General features: G+C 43.8%; 1 protein-coding gene across 1 annotated transcript in view; it reads left to right on the top strand.

The window, feature by feature from the left end:
• Positions 1-647: 647 nt before the first annotated feature.
• LOC112559906 overlaps positions 648-12,890 on the top strand; it is a 134,972-nt gene continuing 122,729 nt past the window's right edge. The window contains exon 1 of the mRNA XM_025231389.1: positions 648-1,411. The gene's annotated coding sequence lies outside the window, so the exon portion shown is untranslated. The remainder of the gene's footprint in view (positions 1,412-12,890) is intronic.

Raw genomic sequence — 12,890 nt, forward strand, 5'->3', positions numbered from 1 at the left:
CTCCCCTCCTGCCATTGCTGGGTTGCCAGACGTGCACGAGGACGTTTACCATCTGAACGCTTGGTTGCCATCTGAGAAGACTGCGTTAAACAACCCTGCTGCTTCTTCTACCCTGATAGTTCTTCAGCCACCCGGCCTTTCGGTGATCTGACAGCCCGTCGGAGGCTTGCAGCTTCAATCCATTGGATGAATTTGCTGACAGTGGGGCCAGGTCAGATCGTCAGGACTGAATGTTTCTTTGAGGGACTCAGCGTCCTCCTGGAACATCTGAGTGTGGATCACGTGGGGGGGGGGGGAATTGGTGTTTTACGCCGTGTCAGCAACTGAGGCTATATTACGGCAAGCAGTCAGCCCTGTAAACAGATGCCACGTGCAGAGAAAGAACAGCGTGCCCGAGACGAGAAATGAACTCTGGGCAGCCAACCTTCACTGTGACAGGCGCTAACCGTTGCGCCACCGGACCGCTCGTGGATCACGTGGATCACATTCGAGAAGTAGATTGTATACTGACTATCAGCACCACCTGTCAATGGAATGCTTAAGAAATTTTGAAATGTGTTTCCCTTCAGGCATAATTTACTGCTTGTAGCACTTAATTCTGTCAATGAAGCTAATACTGCTAAATCTTTTGGGGCGGTTAGGAATAAAAGAAGTGGAGGTAGGAACAGGTGAAAATGAAGGCAGGAATTAGAAACAAATGAAAAATAATACTTTTCTCAAAATAGGATCAGTTGCTTGGATAGTTCAAGAAGTTGAATGGTACCTGTCTCCGTCCTCCGATCCGTCTTATTGAATCTTACCTGATCAAACAAACGACGGACGTGGTCACACCTTAAAGAAAGAAAGGAAGAGAGAAAGGAAGAAAGAAAGAAACACTAAAACACCTGGGTGATTTACAGAGGCTGACATTGGCTGCACAGGCGACGGGTCGTTGGCAGCAGCAGGCCGAACCCACCAGCGACACGCTGCAGCACGTCGAACGTCGCACAAGGTCCGGTAGCGGCAGTCGCCGGCGGCGTTTGTCCCCTTCTCCCCCCTCCCTGTGCACGCGCCTGGCTGCCGCGACTAAAGGCGTTTTCACTCGCTGTCATTGGCAGTGTCACGGACAGTAAAACGTGCCGCGTGGTGCTCCGCCTATATTCCTTTGAACTTGCCGACCGTCGCCCTTTGATGTGGACATTCAGGAAATGTAGGCGAGAGTAAAGTAGTTAAATGTAGATGTCCCCAACTCAGTTGATGTGTCCGGACGAAGACTATACGTTGACACGTATGAGAAATCAGCTGGAGGAGAAAGGGAACTAAGGAGACGAACTTTCCTGGCTGATGCACCGTTTGAGAAATCAGCGAAATTCCAGATTGTGAAATATGCGGATCCTCTGTGCCAGTCACGGATGGTGCATCTTCAGTAGCCGTGAGTCTCATCCAGAGTTTTCTAAACATAGACTAAATGTGTATGTGTGTGCATGTGTGACGGTACGTATGAATGTGCATTCTATGTCTCTTTTTGTCTTCACGTTTGTCTGTCTTTCTGCCTGTCTACCTGTTCTCCAGTGATTTTATGTAACCTTTATTTTTTTCTCCCTGTTACTGCTGCCAAATACTTTGTCGTTGTTTAGATAATGATGATTGTTATGATGACGCTGATGTTGACGAAGATCACGACAGATAACAGTGATCGCGATAATGACAGCGATGGTTGGTTGCTTCCACCGTCGTTTTGCTGGTCTTCAAAGAAAAACAAAAACACCATCGGCTTATTGATCAAGAAAGTGAGAGAACGCGAAGTCGTGTGGCAATGGAGAACTTTTATCCACCTGAAGAAAAAAAAAATCACCTAATATCGCGTTGACGCAAGGTATAATTGAGCATAAGGTGAAGGTCAGTCGCAGGTATGATTATGACCTCATCAGACCCTCAACCACACACGGGTAGAGAGGTGGTTGAATGTCTTCCATCCTTACCAGGTCGGCGGACACCCAGCTACATCGGGACCGGGACTTACAGACAACATATTGTGTACATTCTGACACAGAAGGCAGGGAAAGCGTGCTCTCTCTCTCTCTCTTTCGTGTGTGTGTGTGTTGGTTTTTTTCTGAGAAAGAAATGGCTGCCAGTGCAATTGCAAAATGATTGATTTGCCAGCATTGAAATGCAATCAGCACAGCTAAAAAAAAAAAAAGGAAAGAAAAAAAAAGAAAAAGAAAAAAGAAGAAAAAGAAAAGCATCAGTGGAAAATAAGATAAGAGTGAACAAATTGACAGGCATCATTAGGTGCAGAATTAACAGGATCAACACTGGTTTTAGTCGTTACCAGCTGTACGGTGATCCTACCCCTGGTTATTGTAGTAGGGGCAGTAGTAGTAGCAGCAGGGACGCCGAGAGCCAGCCCGGGCCCCGGGACAGACCTCTCCGGGCCCCTTGTACTTGTAATCGTAAATTATTTTCCCAGTATATAATGTACGTTTACAATTCCAATCTCAATATCTACACTCAAACTCAACTTCTGCATGTGTTATGCTTGGGTGTTCTGTCCTTAGACTTTTCTTTAAAAGAAAAAGAAAAGGGGAAGAAGAAAAAAAATCCACTGACCAAGGCCGGGCCCCCTTGACAGCCGCGGGCCCGGGTACACCAGACCCCCTGTCCCCCCCTCTCGTCAGGCCTGAGTAGCAGGACCAATACTAGTAGAAAGCACTTCAACTTTTAAACCAGAATATAACTGGCTGCAATGATTTTGTCCATAGTCCATTGTAATATATGAAAAATGTTCCGTGGAGATGACTATGAAAAACCTTGCACCATGATGACTTGCACTTGCAATAGTCGATTAAAAAAAACTGGGCCAGGGCCATCACCATGACACAAATATAGCATGTAGGTATAGTAGTTCATGAGAAATCAGGGCTTACAGTCTTCTGGTGGTGATGATGAGAACTGATTTCTTGAGTATAGACGCTGCTAAACTTTAAAGGAATATCACCCACAGACAGCTAGCATCATCATTGGTCCTAAAAAATAACATCCCCTCACTCCCTTCGTCTTTCCGGCCACATCCACACGGCGAGATGTTCGTAGACGCAAAAGCGTCACGAGGAGGAAAGACACATACCCGGAAGTAATTCTGGGTGGAACCCGCGGACTAAGCTCGATCCGATCAGTTTTTGAATACTTCTCTGACGTAGTTGCCCTAAGTGTAAAGAAGTCATTGCGTAAAACAGCTACTCGGCAACCGCCTCCGATGTCTGGATGAGGCGAAGAAGGCGCGTGACCATGCCACACCGGAAGCGGAGTTTTGGCGAAACGTCTGATGTTGAAGTAACGCAGGGTACCCAGTGTAACCTCCCACTTCGAACCCTTTTCCTCCGGCATGTCTCGCCCCCCTTCTGTTGCCGCTACGTGGGCGCTGTTCAGTACGAGATGGTTTGTCTTCTGCACAGAGAAGCAGAAATAATCACCAGACCGTCCTCTTGTTAGGCTTAATGCAGTGTTGTTTGTGGGTGCAGTTAGTTGAAAGGTCATGCAGTTCACATGTAAAAGCTTTTGAGACGTTCTTTACATTTTACAATTTCTCGGTAAGCGCATTTAAAACCACCTTTAAATTTTGTAAAGCCCCAGTAAACCCATTTGATGCATTTTACATTTTACAATTCCCTAGTAAGCGCATTTGAGACATCTTTTACTTTTTGTTTGTGCTTTGAAAAGGAAAATTAATGATAATACCACTTTACAATTAATATGGAATTTTTTTTTTGTTCCACATTTTGATATCTATAGCCTCTCGCTTTTTAATTCGTTGTTTTCTCTGAATTTGCTTCCTTCCTTTTCTCCCTTTTCTTCCCCATTGACGACACTGTGAAAAATGGTCAATGGTACAATTTACCTCTGAAACAAGTAGCCTGGCGATATCGACTGCTCGTATTAAAACTTTAAGAGGAATTTTTTCAAAGATATGACTGATCGCTTTTTACCTTCGGCGTTGTTTCCGTTTTATTGTGGTTTTCTGTGTCTATCATCTCTCAGGTTATCGTCTATCTGTCTATTATGAAAGTTAGCGCTGTCATTCTATCTCAAAGTGCTCCTTTGACAACGGGGTAGGTCTGAGAACAGAACCATTAACAGACAGTAAAACATCTGCATTAGACAATTCGCAGCAAGGGATCTTTACGGGAAGACATTATAGCGGACCTGTTGCATTTTTTATGGATCTTAGGGATATCATTCATTTCATTCATCCCTTAAAGGCCAAACTTCTAACATTCTGCTGGAAAGAATAGTTCAACCCAAGGGAGGGAAGGAAGAATACTTATCGGGCCAGATGAAAGCAATTAGTGAAGCATGACCATAAGCGCAGACGGCATCGTTACCCATCCCTCGGGTCGAATCATTGTTTCCCTCCATGAGGTAGATGTTCGTCCTTTAATTGGCACCAGCTGGGGCTCGCGTGGGAGCTACCAAACGAATAAGCCAAGACTAAAGACTACAGATAATCAACATAGTAGAAACTTCATGCCGAGAGAAAAAAAGAAAGAGTGCGAGCGTAAAACCACCAAAATTACATATCTTAAAAACAGCATTAATTTCTATAAATATTTGAGCACGTTTCCCGTTATTTTCACTTTGCCTTAAGCCTTCTTTTGATGATATTTTTGCTTATTTAAGTTTCTCAAATATTGGAATTTTGTTTTGGGCAATACATGTTGGAATGTAATGAAGTAACATTGCGTGTTATGACATGCGTACTAAACTAAAACAGCAATCTTTGTTAATAAAATAAAATGCATTTAAGCCAAAAAAAGAAAAAGGCAGTTCAGAAGAAAGTACTCTAGAAGATTGTCATGGCAATGATCAAAATGCAATTCATCTCCGCATCAGTTGTCGTCCGCATTATCTTCCAGTCATGCCGTGTCCTTAAAGTTGAACTTCCTGTCTTCCTAAGCGCTAGATACCTTTCTCAGCCATTTTACTTCAGGACACCTAAGCTTTTGGTGCTATTTTGGAGATCACCCTCAAACCTTAGTCTTTAATTTTGCGAGAAACATTAGAGCATCAAAATGTACATCAGACTGGTGTTCACGACCTACTGTCCACCAAGCACCGTTGCCCCAAACCCGCCTTTCCAGAACGGCGGGCCGACGAGAAATTCGCCGGTAGTCCTTCCTCTTCGAGAGCAGCTTCCGGTGTGATGGCTCCCTCGAAAAACCCTCCCTAGCAGTGTTGCTCTAACTGACCCCTTCATCGCGTTGAATGATTGTGTCCCGTCGCTGGCGGTTGATTGATCACGTTCCTCCATATGTGATGGCGCTGCTACATCTTGCGACGGAAAGTGTCATTTCGGTTCCTTCTGCCATCCTCTACACCCCTGTCTCTTGCTGCTGAGCTGGAGAGCGCTAACATTATAGCCCACCCTGATGGAAAATGGTCGCAGGGGAACACTCCACCGGCGGCATTGGCCAGAGAAGGGGTGGACGGGTGAGGTGAGGGTGGGTTTGAGAAAGCCAGCAATGTGGTGTTTTGATTGTATTGTGTTTGTATGTTTGTAGTTTATCCCCAGCTTTGTAGACCAAACGTAGGACAAGCTGTGGTTTTCTCTCCAGCCTTTCCAATCACTACATCAGCAGTTTTATTATTTTTTTTATTAATTTTTCACTAATTTTGCGAACATTTTTCTTTCCAATAACCGCTACAGACTTATCTGGAAGGTTAATTGTGCTCTGGACTGATCGTGTCCGCCATCTTGACGTCGCTCCGTATGCAAATTGTCTCCAAGGAAGCTGTGTGATACATTATTTAGCGATGAGAAAACAGAGGATGAAGGATGACATATTTCAGCAGTAAGAATTTTAATATTAGAATTTTTAAGCGGATTGTCTTTAAAAAGAAGATACCATTTGGTTCTTTCGTAAAAAAGAGGATATTTTCTTCATAAAAATTGTGCTGTCTTGGGTCCAATAGCTGATTCGAAAAATTCTTTTGTAAAAGTGTGTATAAATTTCTGTAAAAAGAAATATAGAAACATCTGGGGAAATGTTATGGCAATGCTATTTATAAATCGATGAAGCGATACAATTCATTGAAGGAATCATTCATGTTGCACACCTTTGTTTTTGAAGGAATCAGATCAAAGAGTTCTAAATTGTCACTAAGCATCTTTACAGGTAAACTGACTACGCTGCTTGGTTCACACGCCCACACATAAACAAACACACACAAACAAAAACACTGAAATTTTTGTCTGAAAGTGTTCTTGACCGGAGAGACGCACCAAAGAAGCAACAATTTATAGGATTCCTTGAAGAACATTTTAACCTGAACTCTCGCAGGTCAAGAGCAGGATCATCTCTTTCTAAGACACCAACAAGTAAACAAGTGTCTGTCTCTGGGGTCGGGGAAGGTTGCAAGGTCCGTGAGGTCTGCGGCAGATGTGTCGACCACAAGCTGTAGTTGACGAGCCACTCCGTCTCGCTGTCACTCAAGGTGGTGTTGTAGAAACAAAGTGTGAGATGGAAATCTCATCAAGAGGTCTCCGAACACAGAACACCGTAAAAATAATGAAATGGAACGCGGGAGGAGAGGTTCAGGGGCTGGCTGAATGGAAAAACTATAGAACTCTTAGAAGAAAAATTTAAATAGCTTTTTTAACTTTATCTCTTTCTCTCTCTCTCAGACTGATCACACACACACACACACACGTTCACACCCACTTACTCTCTCATTCTCACACACAAAGTAGCATTATTCACTGATAACCATCTGTGCATTGTACTCAGGAGCCGCACTCCAGGGGCGGTATCTTTGATCTGAGCTGCCATTGCCTCTCAGAAAGGTGTGCCCACGCTTTGGCCACTCACGTCTGCTGGTCACCAGTTTTAATGCCAACAGTCACGAACCACTCTCAGTTACCTGTCCATCACCTCAGGTGTGAGGCGGCTGTCTACGCTGCCCTCGCACACTCCACACTTGTCCTGTCTTCCTTTCTACAACCCGTTGTTCTACTTATAAATGTTTTGCTCGCTGTGGAAACTGAATAAGTTGTAACACGAGTGAAATCATATATTCTTTGATGTTTTGGGATGTCTACAGGGATCTCTATCTCTAACAAACATCAAAAGTTTTTAATGCATTAAGCAGACAGTATGTTACGATCCTACTCCTTTAACAGTTTAGGAACATTATCCTATCTAAAATCAGAAACAGAAGTGAATTTACTGATATTCAAGCTGTCTAAAACCATATTTTCCTAACAATTCAATCACTGCTGTCGACAAAGTTTAAGGTTGCAGCAGGGTATCACCCTGAATGTCCACGTGAGACAGGAAGGCTTGACGGTAAGGACAAGCTTAGTTGACTCTTTGTAGAGGCGTGAGTTGAGCTCATCCAGTAGCTACAGAGAGCCCACCGCTGTGCCGACACCAATCCACTGTTATCGCAGACCTGTCCACTGCAGTAAATGAGCCACGCTGGAAACTTCTGGATCACACCACTCAGCAAATTATTTCTGCGATCACTATATGCTTAATCAAGCAATCAAGCCGCGATGGCTTTGATTCGATGTCTAGACAAGGTTCTGTACAACTCTCAATCCTCCTACATTCTTAGTGGGTACACTACCCTCCCTCTGACCCAGGCATTGCGTCCACATGGTGTAAAATAACCGTTTTCTGCCATCTTAGGACCTATAATTTCTGCTCGTGTCCTTTGCTCTGAATGTAGATATAAGCACGACCCAAATACAAGAACGCGCGTGCAAACGGAGAGTAAGACTGACAGTATAAGTAAGGAAACAGAAATGAAGCAGAGGATGGATGCACGCGCATACATATTTTATTGTATTTATCCTTTGTTTCTCTCTTCATTTAATGTGTGCATCTCTTTCTCTTGTTTAAAAAAAAAGAAGTAAAAAAAAAAAAGAAAAGAAAGCGCCAGCAGCAGAAAGCAGCGTGAGAAGGCGTGGTTCTCTATCGCAAGTACCATAACCCTGCCAGCATCATGACGCAGAGTCGTCTCCCGCTGTCAGGTCTCAACTAGCATCTTTAGTCACGCACATTGTTTGTCACCTTCTTACTTTTCCATGATGCGTACTATCTGAAGTGTACCGTGGATTCCCCGATGGCCCCGATTCTTTCTCGATTGAATAGCGTGTCCCTGGGCTGTCTGGGAGCATTACCTCCCTTGCAGGCGGAAACCAAATGTCAAGAACCCAGAGCTGCGGACCTTCGGAGACAAGCACAAGTTGAACTTCCGAAGGACCCAAGCGTTACTAAGGCGTGGTCACGAAACTTAGGAGCTTGTTGCAGACTTATTTGTTTTTCTGGCATCTGAGAGCTTTTGCACTGTTACTGTGTCCATGACACTCTACTAAGACCTTGCCATTTCGCTATGGTGTGTTGGTGTAGGATTTATATCTTGTAAGACCTTTCAAGTTTAGAATGTTAAGAAGTACAGAAAGGCGAAACAAACAAACAAACAAACAAACAAACAAACAAACAAACAAACAAACAAACAAACAAACAAACAAACAAACAAACAAACAAACAAACAAACAAACAAGCATCTCAAAGAGTACACTATCTAAAACCTACACTCCCAAAACGCGCAGAATCGAAAACCTAGATATCTTGTCGTTTCATTTAAACTTGCAGCCATGCATCCAGACTGGGACCGTCTTCTGGTGCTGGTCACCCGAGGTAACTAGCCAGGGTAGGGGTGGGGAGTATGGTGAGGATGGGAAGGAGCCGAGTAGCGACTCGCTGGATGAGGCAATTAGTGGTGGGCTGTTGCCCACGGCTGCGTGGCCAAGGGCGCCTGCTGAAAACGAAGCAGACGACAAAGCTTCTGATCAGCTGGAAACAGGGAGGCTCCCATCCGTGCTGGAGACCTCTTCCAGAAGTGCTTGCAGATGATGGGCGTACAGCAGTTCTTCTGCTGCATGGCCGCAAGGTCGTTAGTGTGCCGCGTCATCGCACATCTCCGTCAGTGGCGACGGGGAAGTAGAGAGGGCAAAGAAAATTCGAAGAGAGAGAGAGATGTGAAAGTTAAAGAGAGCGAAATAAAGCAGAGGTGTGGAGGAAAGAAGGAAATTGTCCCGCTTGTCACGTTTTTTTCGTTCTCTGCTGGTTTACACCGTGAGGTTCTCCGTGCAGTGCGAACTGGAATATTGTTGAGCATGCAGCTTCGCTCTCTTGTCGGCGCAGCAATCACACCACATTTGTCGCCCTTTTTTTTTTTTTTTTTAATAGAAAATGCTCCTCCTTTGAAATACAATATTACAGATTCTGCCTCAACTGCATTCACTATATAAAGGATTGCGTGAGAATATCCTAGCTTAGAGAAAACCAGAATCCAAAACACAGCAGGCATCGTCCATAGAATAAAACGGTTGCTTCTCCACTGAAGGTAGAAACAATATAAGTTGTCAATAATTCAGTTTTCATAAGCCTTTTTTGTATTTCTTTGTATTTGTTGAAGCATTTCCCTAATTGTCTATAATTTAATTTAATTTTTATCCACGGATATATTGTTATAAAACTGATTGTTTGTTGAAGCTCCACGATGTAGTCAGCTTTTGATCTTCGGTGAATTTCTTTCGCGATGCATTTTGTCAAAGTCAAGGCTGCATCCTATGGTCCAGCCGTCATGGCAACAATAAGTTCTATAAACCCACTCGTAGCAGGCACACACACCGCTAGATGCAGAAGAGAAGCGATGGACTGGTAAATGAGTTACGGCTTCAACATGAATTCCGGTCCTGTGTATCGCACTGCAATCCTTTGTTGATGGTGGTAACAAGACTCCCACATTAGGTTGGACTGAGGTGTCTGTATGTGACACGTGGCCACGATGGCATGGGTCATAATAACGGGCCGAGAGCTGGCCGTGCACAGCTATTGATTCATCTGCACTTTCTTCTCTGCGTCTCCACATACTCCGGCCTGCCTTTGTCGGTCTCTGCTAGGATAACTCGGTCCCTCCTGCTAATTATGCTTCCACAAACAACTGACATGCAGAAGTGCTTGCATGACGTCTGACCAATCTTTTAATAAAGACGAGAGCGATGAAAGATGTCCAATTTAAAAAAAAATTGGGTAGGTTACTAGAAAAGAAGGAAAGGATAGTCGATAATTTATTCAAAAATTATAACAGTAAGAAAACCCACGAGAAAACAAGAAAAGACCAACTGTAAACGATGATGATGATGATGATGATGATGATGATGAGGAAAACGCTTTCATCGCTTGCTGTCCCCCCCCCCCACCCATATGGAGACGAGCTGAGTGCATTGCGCAGGAAAATCGAGTTACTGTCCAAAAAGGAAAGAAAAGTTAAACACGAAGGAGAAGAAGAAACCTGGAGAAATGTAAGATGGTCTCAAAAAAGGATGTGAGGAAAGAGATGAATCAAGATGAAGATCAATATGAAGAATAATATGTAGAGTGCTGTCCCTTCGCCTAACTGGCTGGAGGGGACGAGGCCTCTGTCGTTATGTCTTGTCGATGGATGTACGTCGACTGTCGGTGTCTCCTACTGATCTCCTGAAATTTGTTGCTCCGTTAGGCTCCGGTATGGATTGTTCTTTAATGTTTGTGCCAGGTCATTTCTTCCGATATGCATCTTCATCCACTAACGGCTTCTGCGTCCTGTTCTCATTTTTTCCTTTGCTTTGGGTTTTTTTGACATTACAGGATTATGAGCCTCCTTAACAGACACTTTTTAAACATTTCGACATTGTGGACCATGCCTGTTCTTCCATTTTTATGATTTAAAAAACCATGTTCGCTTTGCTATAACTGTTGTGCTATGGATTAGATTTTTGTGATCTCTAAGACGATGTCTTCTCACGGTGACAGATGTGCTTCGTGTCAGCCTGGGTGGTTTCTGGACTGCTGCCGCTGGCACTCAGCTCTAGAAACTATTCTCTGTTATCAACTGTGTGCCCTAAGACTTCAAAACCCTAAGACATTCCTTATACCCATCCTCGCCTTGCGAAGGTCAACTTCACACGAAAGTCCGGTGCTGGCAGGAAGGAAGTGAGATTAAATATTGACAAGAACTGTGCAGGTCATGTTGCTCACGACGTTAGGGTTATGGTTGAATTTAAGTTTACAGCCTGCAGGCTTCCATGACAATGTACGTCGGTCTTCATACTTGTGTCCACAGCATCTGTGCACCTGGAGAAGACTTTCAAGACGTGCCTTCGCCCCTCAGAGAGATGTCATACATTTATAAAAATAATGTGCTGCTTAATAATTGTGGTGTCGAGCCGAGTCTTTGTACCTCCCTGTTTCTCGCGAGATTCGAGGTCTTCGGAACTGTATTTCGTGATGCATGTCAGCGATGCACGGTGCACGGGATCTTGTAGAGCCATCCGGCACCATTGATCCTCCCCTCATCAAAGGAAAGGCATAGCTGGAAATGCAGAGAGAAACCACAGGGCGATGCACGTTTGATGTTTTGTTTAAGGCCGGTATATCTGAGAACGGGGTGTGCCGCTGTGGGTGCAAACAGGAACCGGAAGGACGTCTTCATCGTCTTTGTTAGCATGGCGCGGTCACTTCCCTTGGGCTCGTACAAGCAATCACACAGCGCTATAGAGCAAGTACTATAGTATATAGTATAGTAATGGTATAATGTATAGTAATGGCATAGTACAAAAATGCCGTCTCCTAGGGCCATAGTGCACCATGCCATCCCTGAGGACCATAGTGCAAGCATGCCATGTGTAAGGACGGTATAACATTATGGAGGGTCATAGTGTGAAGATGATGGAGGGATTAAAGATCATTATACGAAAGGTAAATATCACAGAGTACCATTGTAAGATTGGCAAAAGAGTGTCCTTGTGATTATGTGACAGAGATTACAGTATAATATCATGTTAGAAGCCGATGTCTCATAAAGGTTATGTTGCAAGAGGTTGCAGTATATTAGAGTGTATGTAGAGTTAAAGAATTAAAACAAACAACATCTTAAAAATTTTCGCAAAAAAACCGCATTCTTCTCGAATATTGCAACGCATGCACGCACACACACACACACACTTGAAAATTGGCGGCTTTCTCGAGTTTTTAACAACGTAACCCAAACCCTAATCAAAAGAGGTCATTTAAAATACCACTTTTCCAGATTCTGCACTAAAAGTCAGCATGGAATTTATTAAAGCCAGAGTTTATATGATTAGCACTAACCGCTAAAAATAACCTACCTCTAATCAAAACCTGCTATTATGCTGCCTCCAACCTAATCCAGATACTAATTTCATTTCACCACCAAGAAAAGAAAAAAGACCCCTTAAAATTGACCAAGCATGTCCTCATTCTCCCCGCACCACACGCACATAGAGTTAATGAACGAGTGAGCGAGAAAGAGAAAAATATTAGAAACCCTAAACGAGAAATAAATTCGAGGGAGGAGGAAGGACATTGAAATATATTCACAGGAAAAAGAAGAAATAAAGAAAGAAAAAATCCAACCAGCCAGCCAAGCAAGCAAGCAAGCAAGCAAGCAAGCAAGCAACCAACCAACCAAAAGAAACAAAAACAAACAAAAATCAACAAAAAACAAACAAAAACAGACAAAAACACGCGAGCAAGCCTAAGTGCGACAGCTGAAGCGGCTAATGAAGGTGCAGTCCTGCAGGCTGCGGTTGAGGACAAGGACCAGAGGACAGAATGAGGGGCCGTCTATCCACGTTAAGCGTCTCGTCTTCCAGTCCTGCCGGCCGCTCGCAGAAAGAAGCAGTCGGTTGGACATCACGTCGGGGAAAAAAAAATCCTGACGTGGCCTTTGTTTCCACCGCAGCTCTTCCATCTTTGAGCAGTGCATTAACAGTTTTTTCCAGTTGAAACAGTAATGGAATTGTTTTTCGCTGGGATGGCTACAAAATGGTTTGACTAACT

This window comes from Pomacea canaliculata, linkage group LG3 (assembly GCF_003073045.1).
Source record: "Pomacea canaliculata isolate SZHN2017 linkage group LG3, ASM307304v1, whole genome shotgun sequence".
In the NCBI taxonomy this organism is placed as follows: Eukaryota; Metazoa; Mollusca; class Gastropoda; order Architaenioglossa; family Ampullariidae; genus Pomacea; species Pomacea canaliculata.